We start from the raw sequence: 22,492 nt of genomic DNA on the forward strand, positions 1-22,492 counted from the left end.
TAAAGCGTCACCATATAATGCGATCTGCCGCAATATCCCAAAACACGACGTACATCACATACGCAACACACTGGATACACATGAGAGACTGTCTATAAATGGATTGGGCTGGGAAAGGACGTTAATCAAATCAACTAGACAATCAAAAGACGTAAGAACGTATCAATCGGAAAAGCAGAAAGGAGACTGGGGTCATATAACTGGTCTGCACAAAGGTCTATGTTGCCTTGAAATGTGCATTGTTCCACAAAGACGAGTTTGTTTATATCAATATGTAAGTATAAACAAGATATGAACTTCTGATTTTGTATGAAATTGGAAAAAAAATGAGTTGTGTATGCTCAAACGGTTTTACAACAAAGGAAAACTAACGCAATATATAAGGTACAGTACATTTAAAAATTTACTTTATCCCCAAAACACTTTAGCTTGTATGTTTTTCCTAAACTTTTCCAAGATGCAGATGGCTATATCTATAATCGATTCAAACGAAAATAGATCTAAAACACACTGACTTGTACTTTTTATGTATTTATAAAGCATGGGTTTATTTATTTATTTATTTTTTGCTAGCGTCAACGATCTCTGATGATGAATTTCAAAGCTTTGGCCGGGTGAATCTGTAAATGCCAGAGTTATTTAAGAACGGTAGATCCCAAGAACGCAATATGTTGCATTTTGTGAAGTGCATACGTGTTTTGGGGGACTGTAGTATGTTTGTTTTATGACTTTTTAAGAATGATTTTCAAAAATTTGAAATTCGAAGATTTTAGTGAGAAAATAACTTAATGTAGCCAAAATAAAACTAATAAATTTAACCATAATACAGTGTAACGGACAAAAGTCGAGGATGGGTTCTTCATTTGATTTTATTTTCGACGTTATTGTAACAGAAGTTTGCTTTCATTAATGTGGTTTTTTTAATTGTCGTATAAAATGCTAGTAAAAAGTCAATGAATCTTAGTGTGCAGTATGTTCGTTTTGTAAATTTGCATTAGTGAATTTTAAAGTGTTTAGAATTCAGGTTATTTTTTTGGAAAACATGAATGTAACGAAATATGAAAAAATACAAAAATGTTAACTGTTATGCAGTATAACTAAAAGACTAAAAGCGGGGTGGTGCTCTCATTTGATTTTATTTTCAAAATTATTGTAATAGAATTTTCGGATCATTAATTGATGAATATCATTTTAATTGCCCTATAAATGCTAGTAAAGTAGTGAGGCATCAACTATTCTTAGACTATGCCTTTAAATAGATACGCCTCGTGCAGGTGGATATGAGTTTTGCCTGTATGTTTACCCTCATTAATATTAATTGGCAAATCATTAATTATGAAAATCCGCTATGACTATTCTGGATAAATAGGTGGCTAATACCGGTGACTGATTCATAAAGTGCGTCACGGCATTTAAAACATAAGATGGTGTTTAGATGTACTAGACGATAAAAGTCGATAATGAACCTATTTCAGTACATGGATATTATGACCAGCACTCCATCTCTATGTCTCGAGTTCGAATCCGATATGGTACAGCTGCCAGGCACTGACCGCTGGTCAGAGGCTTTACCCGGCTTTACTCCACAATTTTAATCTTACATGTCTTTAATTGACGCGGAGTTTAAGATAATCAATCAAAACCTCCAAAGCCTAATTTTGGTTTTAATTTTGCGATGCTATCTTGAAGTTTTAGTAAATATGAAAATTAAGTGCGGTCATTATAGAGTGTGTTGTACCGGATGATTTAGTATTATAGTAAATTTAAATGGGTTTTAAGAAATAAATATTCTTTTATAAAAATGTCAAACAAATACATGTATATTACAAAATATAATACTTGCTGCAACCATTGTATAAAACTTCAACGAATTAATAATCCTAGCGAGAGACATCCTATAACTGACTTCTTATCCACCCCTGAACTATCTCATAGTAAAACTGAAGGCAGTTCAGGAGACAAAATCTTACTTATCACAGGCCCGCGAAGATTTCAAATTCAGCTAAAAATATCTGTGTCTTATGTTGCCTTCAATTTTATTTTGGGATCGTCCAGGAGTGAGTATAACAACAGTAACCACAGGATTATGGAAGAAGAGTGAACGACATTGAAACAGAAGATTGGTCTTGTACTAAACTGTAAATTTATTTTAATTTAAGTGAACAACGATCGATATCACAATATACTAGGAATATTTGGAACTACTGTACTCGAAGATTGGCTTGTCTTTTAGAGAGTTAAAGATGCTCCACCGCTGACAAATGGTATTTTTTCACTATCAAAAACAGGAGCAGACGATTTGGTATTTTTCTTCAGTTACAAAAGTTACTTACTTTACACCATTACCACCATTGAAAAGTTTGAGCTTCTAATTTTACTTCGTAGTTAAAAATATGAAAAAATAATTAATTGCATCCCGAAAAAATTCCTGGCACTATATATTCTATATAGAATGAAGTACTAATTGCGCATGCAACAAAGGCAAAATAAATTATCTAAAAATATTTTTTGTGTTAATTAGACATATATAAACACGATTAAACACCGATTATTGTTCAAATGATAAATATCATTTATGCTCTGTCGGCGGTGGAGCATCTTTCTGTTATGGCTTCCAATGATGTCTGTGATAATGAGGGTCAACTATATCATTGACAGAAAAAGAGGTGAAGATAATTGATTGGTCTTCTGTTAAATAGAAGTCGTAAAGACGTAGTAAATACTCAGGTTAACCAATAAAAACCATTATTACTGACAAAAATAGTGTTACTATGACCCACTTACATAATACAAGCGTTACGGTGACCCAGCTACAGAATACAAGCGTTAGTGTGACCTAGAAAATAATTGATTTTATTGCGGGTATACAATAAATAACGGTGTAAAAAGAAAATGGCCAATCAACTCTGAAACGAGACACCTTAAAAGTAACGCTGCAATTTGTGTGGCAATCAGCGTAAGCGGTATCGCCAAGCTTGTTGTATACAAGCCAATTATTACGGAGAAGATTAGCCGACCGTTTACGGTTATAGCTAATAAACCAATGACACAATTTTACGACCGAAATCTCAACACACAAGTTATAAACAAACATTTATATAATGAATCGCCAATCCATGTTCTAGTTTCCTCAAATAAAACCAATGAACTGAATGAGATTCAATTATAGAGTTTTATGACCCACGTTGATTGTGGAGTATTTCACACATTCCTGGCGACTGGGTATGATTTCAGAGCATACTTTATTGTAATGTGCAAGATTTGATCAATGTAATGAGGAGCGGACGCCGGCATCTAGTGTGCGCATTAGGATTCGACTTGCATCCAAACAATTTTTAGTTCACATAAATCTCTGAAATTGTTTAAATTCGGTTTATTTGGCAAAAAGTCGTATTAACAATTAAGGTCATACAATGCCAGCATCTTATGCCATGTGTGTATGAATGAATGTTTTGGGAACCTGTGGTATATATATTCGTGTTGTGTCTCCTTGTGATAGAGGAATTCTTACCCTGTGATGTGCGTGTGTTTTAGAAGTAGGTTCGCATTGTGACACTTTGCATAGTGGAAAACTTGAACTTTGTATAGTACTATATCACTGAAGCATGACGGATAACAGTAGTATATTTCTGCTTGACATGCTTCAACTATTCAAATTGTTTCCCTAACATTTCATTCCTAACACCCATATGTGCGTCACCAACTGTGGCAGACGACGTGGTTACCATGGCGACAACACTACCTCATTAGCATATAGTTATTTGTGTAGTCAAATAATACACATGCTTACACTTTCCACACCAACAAGGATAAAGATTTGTTTAAATTGTTCATAGTTCAACATCTTAACAAAATATATTAAAATGTAACTTAATATTTAATTATCTGTTACATGTTTATTAAAAAAACATCTTTTTTTATTTCCAAAATGAAGAAAACGTCAGGCTCAGGAAACCAGAAACACGACAAATCAAACCATCAACTTCGGTACATGTATTCATGACTGCAATGTCGATAGACGTGCTGTAGTGTATTTGACACAATATAAAAGTGCATGTCGAGATGCACTTTTCACAGATGTAATCCAAATTTACACTCACGTTATCAATGACAAGATATCTAACCCCACAGCTAGGATCGCTAGTTATAATCGTGACAGCATGAAATATCATGTGTGGGTAATAAATACATACAAATCAGTGAAGTATCACATCTAGCGAGAAAAAGAAAAAACACGTCTGAAAAGAGACACAGCAGTCTCTTAAACATACAGGTGATTAATAAACGTCCTATTAATATTAATACTGAAAAATGGCGATCTAGTCGTCCCAGTTTCTATATGCTGATCATGAGCGCTAAGCAGGAGCAGAACATACTTTGTTGTGTCTCGGCGAGGGGACAGAACCCGGAGCCTACCTCACGGGAGATGTCGCCAAAAATGAGTGAGCTGGTGTTAAGGGAGACGTTAGAAAGAAGAGAAAAGATAAGATCCTAAATTTAGTCGCCTTTTACGATCATTTAAATAAATGTCAGTTTCGGTCCAAGAAGTTGTAATGGACTTTTGTTTACAATTTAAATCTTAGATATAAGTACAATGTATAAAATCCCGTTTTTCAAATATATAAGACGGCACATCACTTTATTTTTGCGTATATTATATTTCACGTCAGTATTATTTTCAACATATGCACAAAACATATAAATTCGCGATCAAGAATTCGTACTTACAACAATTCGCGAAATATTTGAATTCATGTTTAAGCCTTTTCGCGAAACTACGGAAAATGTGTATCTCGTAGAAATCAAGCGATGATAGTCACTAACGTCGGAATGATGTGAATCAATAATGGTTATAGAGAAATAAGATTTTGTATCACTCAATTATGATGTTTGTTCCGAGTACTTTCATGGACGTGATCTGAATATTTTCTTTACCTTTAATAATCTCGAATGTAAACATTAATCGTTGCATATCTAGACACGGTCTATTTTTATATCTATACACTTTTTGAGGTTTATGGTGTATGCGGTTTGTCAGCACAGCCATATTACATGATGTATACTAGCTATAGTTTATTAACTTAGTTCAACAAGAATCGATCGATAGTTCCCGAGACGCTCCGGGATACTAACTGTGATGTCTTCATTCGATTTCCCCGAACATTTTCGAGGTGATCTATATTAAAAGCATTTCCATATTCATTTTAGATTTAATCTATATTTCATTCCACCATCCGGAGTTGTAGTTTTTAAGCAAATATGATCGAAAATATCTATCGGTCTACTGCACTATGAAATATGTAAAATGCATCTATTCTTTTTTTTTCAAAATGATATCTATGTTGGCAAAAAAATCGATTTTATTTCGGTTTCAAACATAACTTGTAATTCTTGTTTTAGTAATTGAAAATAAAACCATGCATGTTTGTGTGGTCAGGCTTTCGCACATACTCGATACTCCAGGGGTTACTATCACTGCCGTTATACCCATCCCTGGAATAAATCATCACAAAACTGGAGGCAGTTCAGGAGAAATGTACTGAACAATAACAGGCCTGCAGAGATATTTCATTTGAAGATTACAGGGGCAAAGAGATGCCCAATTTGAAAGACACATAGTCAACCACAATGTACCATTATTAATTCTTTTCATGTACATCAAATGGTCAAGCTGCAAATGTACCTTCTTATCTGCGGTCGTACAGATAGCCGTCAGTTTTAGGTTGTGGTATGAAATATCCCTGGAATGACGACAGTGATAGTAATCTGTGGAATATCGAAGATAGTTTTTGCGATACTCAAAGCTTCGAGTTATGTTAAGAACCGTTGAATTTCCATATACCATATAGCCGGTTGATTTTGCGGAGCTCATATTTTTGCGATTTCGCGTGTCATAGCTATGATCGCGAAAAATTTAATTGTGAAATATTGTGAAGAAGATGAAACTGAAGGCCACATAGCAAACATTTAGAACAGTTTTTTCTTCTTTTTGTGTTTGTGGGGTTTTTTCCCTGAAATTGCTAAAATATTGACCCGTGTAGAAGTGTAGAAGCTTATATGTACCTTATAAGACGCTATTCATTTCACATTTAGAACTAAAACCATCGTAAATTGCCTACAGTGATCTCCCTTTTTTATTCAATTCCAAGCGGCCCACATTTCTATAATTGATATACCAACCCTTAGTCCGTCCGCACAGGTGTCAAAATTGACGAACTAGGTCTCCCCAAATATAGTTATCCAGAGGAGAGTGACGGATCGCACACCTCCAAGTCGTGTCGGCACAAGCAGGCGGGAAATTCGACAGCTCGTGTCAGTCAAGGGCGACAACTCCGCAGAGCCGTATTGATAAATGAGAATTTGTTTTACACCTGTCTGCCATTATCTATTGATACTGTACAACTAGATATTTAAGCAGGTCCGACGTTTCACGTTGATCCTTAAAGATATATTTCAAAGGAACTCAAATGTCACGATCTGCTTAAGAGTGTAGCAACCTGATCCATCACTTACAATAAAATGTGAACGACCGATGGAGAAGCTGCAAAAAAGCAACAACCAAAAGGTATGACAAAGAAGGGAAAAGCCAACGAAATATCGAAACAAAAACCAACTCTTTGCTAAGGGGTACATAGCGGAGAACCATGCCACATAGAACCGCCGAACCTCTTTGAACACTGTAGAACAATCACATCGACAAATAGTGCTGAGTCGACTGGTTGGTTGTTTGATATAGCTTAAAGATGCTCAAACGCCGACAGAGCGTAAATGATATTCATCATTTGAACAATAATTGCTGTTTAATCGTGTATATATATACCTAATTAACACAAATAATAATTGATTTTGCCTTTGATGCATGAGCAATCAGTACTTCATTCCATATAGGATATAGTGCTACGGATTTTTTTTTTCGGGATGCAATTAATTATTTTTCATATTTTTAATTTGACGGAAAATTGGACACTCAAAATTTTCAATAGTGGTAATGGTGTGAAGTAAGTAACCTTAATAACGTAAGAAAAATACTGATTCGTCTGCGCCTGTTTTTGATAGTAAAGAAATACCATTTTTCACCGGTGGAGCATCTTTAATGTCCTATTATTTGCAAAATTTGTACAAGGAAGGTCTCCCCCTGCATGGAATTTGCAGCTTGAGTGAAAGTCTGCGTTTTGGTTTCGGAGACTGCGGAATGTTGAGAAGTTACAGACCCATCCGAATACCAATACCTCCATAACATTGTTCATTTCACTTTTAATGCTTTAATACGAAATAAGTATGGATAAAATAACAATAATCCTCTGCGTGACAATGAAGCTACTGAGTCGTTTATAAGCCTGATACAAATATCTTTAATATACAGGCGTCCAAACAGGAATTAAACCAGCATGCCTTGTTATGTAAATTTAAACACTGCACTTAAAAATTCGTATTTGGATTTTTTTAATAAATTAAAAAGTAATTTATAGTAAATAAACTCGACACCAGACAGCTGTTTCATATTCGGCGTCCGCGTCATCAGTGATAGGAACCCAGGGTTTCAAGGTGCGTGATTAATTATAACTTGGCACGAGACGTTGGGCTATATACAATTTTCTTCTGGTTAAGTTTGAAAAGGGTGCATATAATGCAAATAAAGCCACAATAAAGGGAATACTGTTAGGCCGGTAATTTTCGCGGGGATGATATTTTTGCGTTTTCGCGGGAAATTGCTATGATCGCGAATATTAGATCACCGAAATACTGAAAATACTAATGGTTGAATTATGTATACAATGAAAGTTAAACAAACTCCGAACATTTCAAACTACAAGAATTTTATGTCCTCGATTTTATTCAAAATCGCGACATTTTTAGACCACTCTGTAAAATACATGTATGTATCTAGTTTAACACGTTTTTCGCTTGCTCTTACACAACAGAAATATCGTCCGCGATTCTCAAGGGGTCACTATCACTGACGTTATATCAAACCCTTGATTATCTCATAGTAAAACTGGAGAGAGTTCAATCACAGGTCTGCAGGCAGGAAGATACTAAATGTATTCAATACTCTGACAGAATGTTAATGTGGTGTCCCTCAATGTGTCCGAGTTTCCTTTGTCCATTAGCATGCAGTAAACAGACATTCGACATTTAAGTATCATAGCATAGATTTGGACATGGGCATCCCCGGTTCCCTTACAACAATCATATATATTTGAGAGCCAAGGGCCTATAACTCTAACAACCAACAGTATCGCAACACCAAGGAATGTACTATTTTATAAGATATTCTATAAGTTTATGTAAGTAAAGTCATGATCAATATGGAGTATGAAACTTATTAATTTAATAAAACACCAGCATATTAATTTCACATGCTTATGCAACAGGAGGCACATTCATATAGATCTATACAATTGTACTCTGTCATTTCATAGGTTTTAGAGTGACATCAGCAACCGTCCTCTCTCCTAGTTAACAACAACTGCGGTACGTTGACTGGTTGTTGTAAACACCACCGGCTCTATAAGAGCACTTTCTTAGTGGTCCCAAATCGTCATGTATACCCAAATTTGAAATGTGTATACAACACTGAGTGACAGTTAGTTGGTTCGTTGGTTTACAGCTAGGGTCATTTAAGGACGGCCTCCCTTTTATGCAGTGTGTTTGTATGAATGTCTGTATATTTTGGGAGGCTGCGGTATGGTCGTGTTGTGTCACTTTGCAAAAATCAAAAGTATTGTCCGTTGACGTTGTACAGTGCGACCTCACTGAAATATACCGCCAGACACACTGCACGGCATACCACACCGGTCACATTATACTGGCAACAGACGAACCAGTCGTCCCACTCACTTTATGCTGAACGCTTATCAGGAGCTAAAATTACCAATATAGAGACCACTGTTTCCGAGTCCCCTGGACGGTCTTTATAGACAACCTTGACTCTAGAGGAGAAAGCAACACAAATAATACTAAATATCTCATATTTTGTTTTTATAGTAGATAATAATAACACATATAGCCCATATACCATCACTATATAAGATGTTTCGAATTATCTATATTACGTCATAATTCATTGATGTAGGTTGCATAATATAGATTCATGACACCATATTTCACAATTTTTACAACTCTCCAGAGTGCAAAATACGCTTAATATGTAATGCTATTGTGGTGTTTAACTATGGTATGAATTTACATAACTTACTTACTATACAACTTCAAAAACTGCTAACTGTTCATGAAATGTGTTATTTGTTCAAAATAATTAGGGGATGTGATCCCAAAGTGATTAATTAAAAACAAATAGCTAATGCAACTATCTTACTTAGTTGATCGATAGCAACGTTTTTTAAAGTTAAAAATACACAGTTTAAGTATACTCAATCGGAGTATTTGATATACTAGCAACAGCCAAACCAGTCATTCCAATCCTTAAACTTTTTCCCTCGGCGTTAAGTATGATCAGAAACTACCATTTCTATAGACTATGATGTGTCCTTGTCAGGGGACAGAACCTAGAGCACAGAACCTTACAGGGGAGAGCGTTCACCTCTTTGCCAAAGTGAGTAGTAATTCAGTTACGAAGAAAAGAAAATATATTTCCCGAATATTAGTCGCCTTTTATGATATTATATGTAGTGAATTCAGGACTGATATAAAAATGGCTATCTTGTTTCATTCATAGAAATAATTACAGGATTTTTTGTATCTTTGGATTAAAGATAATTTAGTTTGGTTAATGTGCAGATCAAATTAACAACTCATTCTGTGAATAAAAAATAACTTCCTTAAAAAGGATATAATATCTACTCCATACGATAAACTAACACATAGAAAACTAAGTCTAGGGGAAACTGTATAGATAAAGGACATGAACTTCAGACCAAAACAATACAGTGTACCAAATAATTAACCTCTGTATACCGAAACTTGTCTCAACAGAAAACCTGTCTATATAGGATATGGGTATCATAACAAGACAGAACATTGTAGTTAATATTTAACCTCTGTAGAAACTTTTATCAGCATCAAACCTGTCTGTAAAAGACATGAACTTCAAACCAAAACAATACAGCGAATCTAATTAGTAATAATTAACCTCTGTATACAGAAACCTGTCTTAACAGAAAGCATGTCTACAAAAGACACGGAGGGCTTTCAAACCGTACAAAGTACCGAATGATTAACCTCTATAAACCGAAACCTGTCTCAACAGAAAACCTGTCTATAAAGGCCACAGCATTCATACCAAGACAACAAAGTGTAACAAATATGTCTCAACAGAAAAACTGTCTATAAAGGACATGGTGGGCTTCGAATCAGAAACGAAACCTGTCTATAAAGGGTACGAGCTTCATTCCAAGACAACACGTGTCCCAAATATAGTTAACCTCTGTATACAGAAACTTGTACTAACATAAAACCTGTATATATGATAAAAGGACAGACTCATCAGACCGATTCTGTCAAACCGCCAAGAACTCTTGTAGGAAACTCTTGTTGATTGTTGCTCCACGTGTAAAATAAATTCACCGAACCATGTCTGAACATACGTCAATACGAGATTCACACAAATAAAGCATTAAACACATTTAGTAGCCTTATTAAACACGTGACGTTATAGTGTGTATAAGTATTATATAAATGTTAGTTCACGTGTTATGTAGGAACCGTAGTAGGGGTTAAACTGACATTCTTGATATCAAGTGGTTACTATAACCACAGTGATAGTAACCCCTGGTATATCGACAATGCCCCATAGACAATTACATCTAAAATTCAAAACAAAATGGCCCCTAGCTTGAGAAAATTTCGTTGTTAATATTGCCTTAAGAATTGTAAATGAACCATGTGTATTTTTCAGCGAAAATGACTGATCCATGCGTTTGTATAGTACAGTAAACATGTATACGTGCATTCTGAATGGCAAGAGCAAGATTGCTTCGATCTCATATTTAATTTGCGTGTGAATGGAGCATTTTGATATGGTGCATTTGGATATAGTTTGCTCTGAGAAATTAAGATGGAAACAAATATCATTCTACATAATATGAATAGGTTTGTTATCGATGTGTTTATGTAAGTGAAGAAACATACGGCACATCAGTGCCAGGAGTCGGAAACTGGATATACTATACACACAAGTCGCGTGCCGTCTGAGATATATATGTGACATCTCGAGCACTTTGTCTAGGGTTTTAAGTGCACATATAAACCCAAGCTCGTGTACAGCCCGTGCATCAACATATCAATGACAGTAAACACAAGCACTATATTTCACACGCGTAATATCACCAAACGGGGGGACCACTTCACACGTGTACACATCTTTGTATTACGACACCGAATAGAGAGTAAATCGCCAAATACTCACACGAACGATAGCTGTAGGTCTAACGTATCCTATTGGAAGCCCGGATGTTGGGACGACAGGTCCGTGAAGTCGATCGAGATGAAGATTTCCGTGTTGTTTAAAATCATTTTTAATTCATTCCTTTCATATTGATCCGGTACGTACGAGTGTTTACACGTAACACATGGTTATATATGACACTCCAAGCCGTGTACCCACACTTATACGCCTCCCATATGTATTCCGGAATCACACTCAGTGGGTTTTATCCACTGGAAAAACACAAAAACACAAAACACATAGAAATATAATAAACCAAAGGACTAGACGTGACGAATTATCCGGAACTGGTTCCCGGCGTTAGTACACTGTAAGAGAAGAATGTCCCCGTTTGTACTACGGAGTCGCTGCTAGCTAGTGGAGCAGACTAGAGAAGCTACGACTGCGCGTCAGAAAATCAATACCGCAGAAAGGCCCGCCATCATCTCGCACGCGGGCAGACGACACAAAGGTTATTACCATTGTAAAATCTATAATTTCATATATTATATAGGTAGTGCATGGGTTAGATGTTGAGAAATTGGGATTTTGGGAAATATTTGTATGGGTTATATTTCAAATATAAATTGTTTCTGTAGGTAGGTAAAGGTTAGATACCGGGAAATATTTTCTATTGATAATAAAAATTTGTAAGAAAAAATGTTTATATAGGTAGTGCAAGGGTTATATATTGTAAAGATATCGGGGAGTTATTTGTATGGGTTATATTTTAAATATAAATTGCATATGTAGGTAGTGCAAGGGTTAGATATTGTATAGATATTTGGAATATTTTGATGTGAAATATTTCAATGCATTTACGTATGCTCCTTTATAGACAACTGGAGGGGAGTTGCGTTCAAATTAGCGTAAACGCAACGACGTATGAATACAACCCAGAGTGGGATCAGACTAATTCTAGTTCACGCTTCGGTAAGATTTTGCGTCATATGATAATCTAAATAAACTTTTATTACTAATTTGCATTTTACCTTTTCACAGATGACAGATTTGCTTTGAATTGATAATAAACTAAAAAAAACGATTTTGGTATTCTATTTGTCTCAAGGCTAACGCGCTACATTGATAATCTGTATCTCATTGTGTTCATACCACCTTTAACGCAATCAAAACACTGTTCAATCTATATATAAATTGCTTCTGTAGGTAGGCTTGATGACGCTGTACATCATACAGATATATGAATCAATTTTCTTTTTCAGTTACTTTAGGGATACCATAAAAAGGTAGTAAAGTTCAACTATTACTAAGAGCCACATCGAGACCATATTCCGTCTTTGAAAATTACGTCAAGTTATGTCCCTTGCGAGTAGGTATCCATTGTGACGTCATTATTTTGTGGGCGCCATTCACATCGTTTTCACCAAAATATATGACGTTACGCTTGCAAACTCATAACGTCACAATCAATGCATACCCTCAAGGACAGATAACTATGTAATATGCAACTACAAGGAAGGAGGAAATATCATATCCGTAACATCCGTAACATATATTCCGTATTTTGTCGGCTGATTATATTGGAAAGAAATCTAAATCACTTGAACGCTTGCAAAGAAAGAGCGATAGCACCGAGCTTCTGCCGGATGAAGATTACGTTTCTCAGATCATAAGAGCGTTTGAACTGCTCGATTATATAATGAGCTGTGTGTAGGATTGGATTTTGAAGATAGGATTTTTTTCTTATATTTTCATGTACGTGTTACCTTGGAAGTGCTTCGCACTTTGTGCCCTTCGAGCACAAAGGGCTGCGCCCTTATAAATATGCATTATAAACTATATGGAGAGAATATATGGTTCTATAAGATTTTATTAATATTATGCGCAAAACGCAAAATTTCCAGTTTTTCTGTATAATTGGTTAAGGATAAAAAAAAACTTGGCGTCAATGTCAATCATGATACTCCAATGAAAAGGCTTGTTACGAGTAAGCATTGAAGTATTATGCTTTATGTGTAAACGGAATGTGGTGCTTACCAGACACGGCCAAGAATCGCAGTACAATATTAATGAAGATAATACCATTAGGTAACATATAGCTTATCTGGGAAATTGCAGTGTATCTACATGTATATGTAAAACTGGTATCACAGCATGTACACTGTACGTATACACAATACCCGGGCGGAATTACGGCAGCCTGGCGATACATGTACTCTCTATATACATTCTGTGGTGTAAACAGATGGTCTATACCGATATCAATGTCAGTGCAATCATCAGCTAATTAATCACAATTCCCACCCTTCCTCAATACTGCGAGCAGACGCAACATTAGATTAATCGTCTGTTCGATACCTACGTATGTATTACATCAATTTCCAAATACTTGAAATTTTAATTCGCAATCCCGTTTTACCTTTCACAGAAATGTACTGTAGCGCCCGAAGATCAGGTCTAGACGCACTGCTGCAGGCTGGACTGGCAGAAGGCGTAATTAAACACGGACAATGAGCCTTAATTAGGGAATGAATTAATTACGAATACATTTAGTCGAATAAACGGCGCTTACAAAAACCTCGCGGCGCGTTTCTAATTAATCGGTGACGGTTGGCTATAGCTGTTTCGGTTGATTGGTTACAATTGATTATAGACATGTATCGTGATTTACGCTAATGATACGGTCGGATGGACACAATCATTGTTCTGTATCGATTAACAGTTTCCGTTAATAACTAGGCCCGGAAATCAGCGCCATCTGTTGGGAAGGGGAATGTAACTGACATCCTATATGTCATTATCATCCAATTATGCTTCCGGCAAATCTCTTAACACTTCGGACCAACACGCGTGCGGAGTATACATGTAGATTGATTTTGCTGACAGGAGTTTTGGTATACAATGTACATTATTTTGTATATAGCTGATCACCTTTTGTATAAATATCCATTGATAATCTGAATCAAAGTAGATACATGTTTACACTGTTGCTTTAAAGAAACATGTCATAAATTTTATTTAACTACATTTTTTTTCTTTCTTTCTTTTTGCATTCACAAACCATTCTGATACATGATAGATACTTCCCTTCAAATATCAACTTTATTTATTCTTACACCGATTTCGAAACAAGTTATACAAATTATGCAAATCACTCAGTTACTTTACTTCGATTAATGACGGCCAATAACTCTAACGTTCAAATCATCATAAGCTAATAAAAACTATGAATAAAAACTATTAACTATAATTAACCGTCTGCTGAATCATGTTTAAAACAAAGATTTAAATGAGCATGACATATAACTCAAATATGTACCCGTATTTATCATCGCTGGTCACCGCGACGCCTTAAAATATCATTCCCATATCAGGCTTATTTGACAATGGCGTGATTGAGTCGCCATTATTTTGACATTTTTATTTTTAAGACATAAAATGATTTACTTTCACGATCAATACAAGCACCATACGGGTCTGACTTATCGGAAAGGCGTCTTGATCCAGAACGAGGCTAATAATGAGGTTTCATTTCTGGAGACTAAATGGGGGTTCAGTGTATAAATAGTAACTAAAATTAAATTGCGTCATATTTCACTTAATTTCGTTGGCCCTTATGTCACAATTAATGCACGATGTTTAGAAATTCAATGGATAAAGCTGACTTATATTAGAGTTTCAATAAAAGATATTTGGTCTCGTAAGCCATTTTTGAATTATCGAAGCTAATATTATTTAACTTCGCCAAGAACAATATCAGCTGCCGCTATATCGATTTTATCGTCATTTTACCTCTTTATGAATGTGTCGACATTAATATTTACTGATGTTTCGGAAATAATTACTCTCGCTGCGGAGCCATTCTTAAAAAAAAGATTGCTTGACATTTTTCATATCTCTTTTTTCTCTCTCAAAATTTGCATATTAAAGTGACATCTCTATTGCAGCAAGTATTGATTTTGACGTCAATGTTTTATTGGCAAAACTCCCGTCGATTTTTCTACAAAATATGACGTTATACTCGTGAACATGTGACGTCACAATCACTGCGTACCCGCAAGGGCAGTTTATGAATAGACGGAAATATCCGAACATACGTCATTGACCGTAGCGTACAGAAGACAAACAATATGATTAATTGCGAAAACCTCGTAGTAAATCATCGACAAACACTTGGTTGTTTAATATGGTTTAACATCCTGTTAACAGCGAGGGTTATTTAAGGACGGCCTCCCCTGTTTGTTATATTATTCGGTCAGGGTACAGAACCTAGAGCCTTCCTCAAAAGGGGCGAGTGCTCATCTTCGGGGAAGTGTAAGAAAGAGGTGAGTCAGTTAAGAAAACAGCAAAGAGTAAGTTCCAGATTTAGTTGCCTTTTACGAACATGCAATGGTTTGTTTGTTTGATTATTTTAACGCCCTATTAACAGCCAGGGTCATGTAAGGACGGCTTCCTATGTATGCAGTGTGTAGCGTATGTAGAGTGCGAGGTGCGTGTTTTGGGAGACTGCGGTATGTTCGTGATGTGTCTTATTGTATAGTTGAACTGTTGACCTTTTTATAGTGCTATATCACTAAGCACACCGCCGATGACACCAAACAAAACACCCCACCCGTTCGCATCATGCAATGGGGTCTCCCGTATAATCCAAACCTTCTATCTGTAGGACAATCGACCTTTGAGTATTTTAATTTACATTTAGAGGCGAGAAGACTCTTGGTATAAGTTAGCATTTATAGTTAAACACTATTTGCTTCTTAGAATACCTCAATGCTTTAATTTAAAGTACATCCATACGCGGATTTAACATGCAACAAGGAAATTATAAAAATCTGTTGATTTAACGATGGAATTTCAAACGGCTTTGTCCGGAAACCCATTTTAGTTAAGGTAGCTAGAGGAAGCTTGCTTTTAATTCCACGGATGCTTGTTTAAGAGAAACGGATTTTTTTCGTTTGTAATAATGGTCACAAAAATAGAATCCGTGAAAATGGTGAGCTTGGTTGCATTAAACAGGAAGACATTGTCACGAACGCTGAAGGAGGCAACCGTGCTAAACCCCACATCGTATAATGTACAAATAGTAAAATGTGTACGAATAGTGTGTGTAAATTACAGAAATAATGGTCGTCAGGCTAAATGTTAATTGTTAGAGACGAATTGTTCAAAGATAGTGAGAGTGTACTAACCACAATGGTAGTTTATCATGCAAGTCAAATTGTAAAATCGAAGGATATGATGATTTTGTAGAAATAAAATGTGGAATTAATAAATGATCTATTACACGGAAAAGGGATTTAGTTCATGTAACATTTACCAGGACAAACTAAGATCCAATGCATACCTGCCATATTTATAATTTATTTCATTTTGGAATTCAAACTATGTTTTTATCTCAGTTATCCAGCCTCATATTGATATTTAATGGGTCCGGGTGGGGTGTGTCGCTTGGTGTCTTCGGCTCCATGCTTCAGTGATATAGCACCATAAAAGGGCAACAGTTCCACTATACAAGACACAACATGAATATACCTCAGTTTCCCAAAACACACACCTCGCACTTCATACACGCAACACACTGTATACATGAGAGGTTGTCCTTATTTGACCCTAACTGTTAATAAGACGTTAATTTAATCAATCAAACAAACATTTGAGTTAAGTAACTTTAGCAATTATAAATCCAAACCAGGGTTTTGTAGGTAAAGGGTTAAAATGTTATACACTGTTCCCATTGCATGATCATTAAAGGCGACTTTATATAATTCTAAGCAAGAGCGTAGACTGTCATTTCGCAGAATACGATCCTTCCTTAAATATATTTTTTCTTTGTATAAAACAGACGGGCAGATATCTATCGTGACGTTATTATCTTATGACCGCAACTCACGTCGTATTTTCTGAATAGTATGATGTTAACCTCTGAAACACCTGACATCACAAACAATACCTACCCACAAGGGCAGACAACTCTGTAATGTGCAAATACGGAATACGTGATATTGAGAGGTCCATGGGGACTTAATGAACGCCATCTAGAAAGAATAGTACAAATTGCAAATTTAGTCGCCTTTTAATACCATGCAATCTGTTAGTAAAATTCTGATATCATACACTGCAACTATGAAAATTAGCATATGTGTATAATACGAGTAAAACCTTTATTAAATCAAATATCTCTTTAGATGTTTTAAACATAAAACCTTAAAATACTTCAAAACCGAATACCACTGATACACAGTTCGCGTGTTGTCAATCTCACGCGAGTCGTTCGTAAACTGACTGCTCCGCAATTGTATTAGGTAGGATGTATCCCTCTTTGTGACGGTGATTTAAGGGTCAAAAATGCAGAACTAATATGATGTGATTTTTCCCTGTCAAATGCCACAGCGTGCTTGTCAATTATGGCTCTACATGATTATTGTCTTGTAACCATGCACGGAAACCAATATTTACTCGAGAATTTTCACGCATGCTCAATTCCATACCTACCTGCTGCGTTACACCAATGCAAATTAACAAATCATCTGAGTCATATGAAAGACAGCATTTGAATGGATGATAATAACATCTCGCGGGTGTGAGGTATAATCACGTTGTTACCATGTGGGGTATCAGAGATGAATGATTGGTAATATCTATGGTTACATTTGATCAATTTTGAGGCGTATCCGGCCTAGAAGAAGTTACATTGCCGTGAAAATACCTAATATGGTACCTGTGGTGTACCAAAGGACCACAGGACCATTTAGAATTAAAGCTTTATTTTGAAATTTCAGCTTGGTTTTCATTTTATTATCGGCCTTAAACTTGCTACCGCGACAAGAATGTGGAAGTCTTGATGTAAAATCTCAGTAATAGAAAAATATGCAATGAATATAGCAGCAACTGTTTTCGGTAAAATAAGCTACATTTATATAAGTGCACATATTATAGTGACGCAGCAACAGAACTTGCTAATTCATTTTCCTTCTCTAGTGAGTTGTCAGCTATCGCTTCAAAACTGAAAAAGGAATCCAACAAATACTTAACCAGTCGGTCATTATCATACATTTGTTTTTTTTCATATTACAAATACTTAAAAGCAATACAACGCCAGAATGTTGTTATTGCAGTGTGGTGAAATACTGTTTGTAAGATATAGTTTATGGTAAAGTAATGTATTTATAATTTCCTCATATACAATGAAGGCTTAAAAGCAATACAGTCGAAAAGTTTGATATTGCAGTCTGCTGAAATACTTTCTTGATAATATCCTATACAGCGCACTTCATCTATTTAAATCCTCGCAGGCAGACAGTCGTGGATTAGTTTATTATCGACTAATTTGACCTGCTTTTAAAAGTAATTGAAGCAGGTCTTTGATCTCTTAAACTGCTTTAGAGATTTATAATGCATTAAACGACCTGTATGCTATTAAAGCATGCCCAGGGCACTGACTTATAACCAAAGTGATTACAAAATAGCAAGTAAACATCTTTATATGGTCCAAGGCTATTTGACATGTTAATTGTAATGGTTTTAAAGTTGTCTGCTGCATTGCCATTTGTATCGTTCAATGTTGGACATCTTTAATGAACCGTTTAAGTTACTGCATAAATTTTGACTCTCTTTAATTGAATTTTGAAAAACGATAGTATAGCATTTTACAATACTTATGTTAGCATTTGAGTAGACAAGATTAGACTTTATTTCTTGCTTTATTTGTTTTGTACAAACGTAGCAACAACATGTTAAATTTAATGCACAATTTGATAACATATGATAACATTTAACTTGGAAGGAGTAATGCTGAATATTTAATATATAAGAACGGTACATGCTGCTCCTATTAAAAGGATTGCCCTTCAGGTATCATAAAAGGCGACTAAATCTAGGATTTTAACTTTTCTGTCTTTTTAACTTTCTTTCTTTTCCTAACGTCTCTCTCGGCACCGCATCAGTTTTCACTGTGCACATACTGGTGACCGTTATCAAAGATGGTTACCGGCAAAATCGGAAAGTTTCGGGTTTTCGCTGATTTTGATGGTTTTAAGATGACGTTGAAAGTTTTCCATTGCTCTTCGAAGGAAGAGTTTAACCTGCTGCATCTGAAAATCATATCGGTTTACACTGAAAGTGTATGCTTCTATCGCAATAGACGCTAGAAAAATATCTCCGAGATGACCGTAATATCTAAACAGGATGACCGTAATATTGAGAGCCAATGATCGGAAGGATGACCGATAAATGTGAAATTTGATCAATGATCTAACAAACGAAACCAACAAGAACGAAAACTTTGATGTTACCTGTTTTCATGCCGTTTGCCTACATGTCAAAAAATTCAATTGATATTTAAAGCGTTAAAATGATTAGAGTCGTATAAACTCGAACAAACCATTCGAAACCCTTCTTGACAGGTGGTTACAGACGAGGAGTGCAGAATGTCTAGCTCTTCCTAGGTGATCAGAGTTATTTTTCATGATATAGCATCAACAAGGGGTGGAATGTACATGTACTTAACAATCGCCGTTACGTCATAGTGTGTGACCAGAGGTCAACAGATGGCCAATACTTGAGCCATGGACGGAGGTGAATGAGTGACCACAATGAACCCTGGGATATATTGTAAAGACGCCACTAAGCTGTACCCGTACTTGTCGTTGTGGTGACACGATAAAGACATTAGCCAGATTACTCCGCCAAGTGATAAATGACCAAATTACTTCCAAACCAGAGAAGAGCTCAATAAACCCAAGAAAATTTGGGCGTCGATTTTCTACAGCTCCTCTCTCCCCGATCCTACAGGGTTAACCCTTGACCCGAATATCCATGGGCTCGCCTCCACAACAAGGTTTGCACCCTTTTATGTTAGCAAATGTCTGGAGAGACAAGGATGATTCTCTCCCTCTCTGATATTTCCAGAAGTGTTCATCCGAGAATGTAATTAATTAGGTCTGGAAATGAATTCCCCGTGTTTATAATCTGATTCCGCACCATCGGTAATGAGTGCTCAATCATCGCGTCGTTCTCAGTGCAGAAAAGCTATTTAGTACAAATGGCAGCTTTATTAATTTTTAATGTTAATCTGCTCATAAAGATTTTATTTTTTCATCATTTTGTATTCATTTTTTCAGATATTTTTCAAGCAACAGCTACATGTGGACTTATACATTGTATGCATGTATGAATAATATAATTAAGTGTTGTTTTAAAGTATGCAATTCCACAACCTCGATACTCCAGGAATCATTATCACTGTCGTTATATACCCTCCTGGACTATGTCATTGTAAAACTGAAGGCAGATCAGGGGAGAAAACCTGACCAATCACAGGCCTGCAGAGACTTATTTTTCTTTCAATTTTAAAACCACATATATAGTCAACCACGGTATATCGGTATTCAATTATTTTGAAGTACATCAACAGACCCATTGAACGATCTGCTCATCTGTTGTCTCGTACTGAACTTTCAGATTTGCTGTAACATGGTTCAGGAGTGGATGTAACGACAGTGATAGTAACCCCTTGGATATCAAGAATATGCCTTTTTAACATTTGACGCTTACAATAGTCACTCACAATATGAAAAAAAGTCGTTCAATGTTTCCAAAATGCAAATAATATTTTACTTTATACAAAAACGTCTATATATATCATTAATTTGTTTCCATTTCACATGGGAGTTTATGAAACTCGTCTCGAAGTTCAATTTATTGAAGAACAAAAGGTCGTAGACTCCATTCATAAAAATTCATATGAAATGAACAATTAAGATTCTATATGTACTATTTTGTGAGTCTCAGTGCACATGTACTAAAATATCTTGCACTTAAGCATTTAAATTTAGACAATATCATCCAATCCATTAACTGGAATGTTTCCAGCACAAAACAAAAGTACATGTAATTCTCCGGTTTATGCAAATTAAGGTTCAAGTACATATAAGTACTTTACAGATATCATTTGGTTTTGAACGAAATGTGAATCGGAAATACCCAGAAGCTGTTTTTGACAGGAGCCTGTCAGAAACAGACACCTGGGATCAGTTCCTGATATATATCTATAAGATATGTCATTATCATATATAGAGGATCTTACACTCGTGAACTATGAAATTTATCAACGAGTTCAATAATTTGATAAGTCACTCGCCTTTATACATAGTCACGAGTGCAAGATTCTATTGATCACATAACTTTTATTTAAAGAAATATAAGTGAAACTTTTAATTTCGTCTCTATTGAAATATTCTGTACTTGCATTTTACAGGGTGAATTACCTTGTTGGTAGGTTTTGATTGTGACACCATGTGTTTGCGAGCACAACGTCATAACTTTCAGAGAAAACGAAGTGAATTTCGCTCACAAAATGTCACAATAGATGGCTACCCTTGAGGGAAGTAACTCTGTAATATACAAAATAGGAATATCTAGTTAAATCTAAGACGTGTACAATTCCATGAATATAAGGTCAATAGGCCAAGATAACGAAGTCGCTACTATCATACATGTACGTTAAAGGTTGTTGGTGAAGGGCTCACCCCGAAAGTCCTCTGGGGTTATATATATTGAATTAGTAGAAACTTCATATCGACTGCAATCGACTACGTTTGATATTCCCGCCTTAACTGCGAGCAGACGATAAATCTCCTATAACGAAGACGTGACCTTATCTCCGAGAAACAGTCGTAACCCGGCCATGATGGATGCGGTTAACGGGACTCATTTTCTTTTTATTTAGGTCACACAACATGACAAGAAAATTACGTACTCCATTGTTTAATACTGGGTCGCTCAATAAATCTTTATGGATTTTCCTATGTTTCATTTATAATGATTTATTAGAAAAGTTAATTAATTTATTTTTCGCTAAAAAAATATTAAACGGTGTCTTTCGTCATTTTCAACATATTCGAGAAGTGCATGAATTTGCGCTTAATACCTCTTAATGAAAAAATGCATTCATAATACCTGTATACGATAAATCACGAATTATTCAAATTCGCGTTTGGGCCATTTCGCGAAATAATGTGAAACATAATCTAGACACAGTAATTACATTGACTTGATCAATTGGATAAAAAGGGACTCATTTTATTTTTTTTATCTAGGTCACAATACATGACAAGAAAATTACCTTTTCATTGTTTAATACTGATA

At 35.6% G+C, this 22,492-nt stretch overlaps 1 protein-coding gene across 1 annotated transcript in view; it reads right to left on the reverse strand.

The window, feature by feature from the left end:
* LOC138308934 (two pore potassium channel protein sup-9-like) overlaps nt 1–11,721 on the reverse strand; it is a 91,422-nt gene extending 79,701 nt beyond the window's left edge. The window contains exon 1 of the mRNA XM_069249990.1: nt 11,369–11,721. The gene's annotated coding sequence lies outside the window, so the exon portion shown is untranslated. The remainder of the gene's footprint in view (nt 1–11,368) is intronic.
* Nucleotides 11,722–22,492: the final 10,771 nt, after the last annotated feature.

The sequence above is a fragment of the Argopecten irradians genome, chromosome 15 (genome assembly GCF_041381155.1).
Source record: "Argopecten irradians isolate NY chromosome 15, Ai_NY, whole genome shotgun sequence".
Lineage (NCBI taxonomy): Eukaryota > Metazoa > Mollusca > Bivalvia > Pectinida > Pectinidae > Argopecten > Argopecten irradians.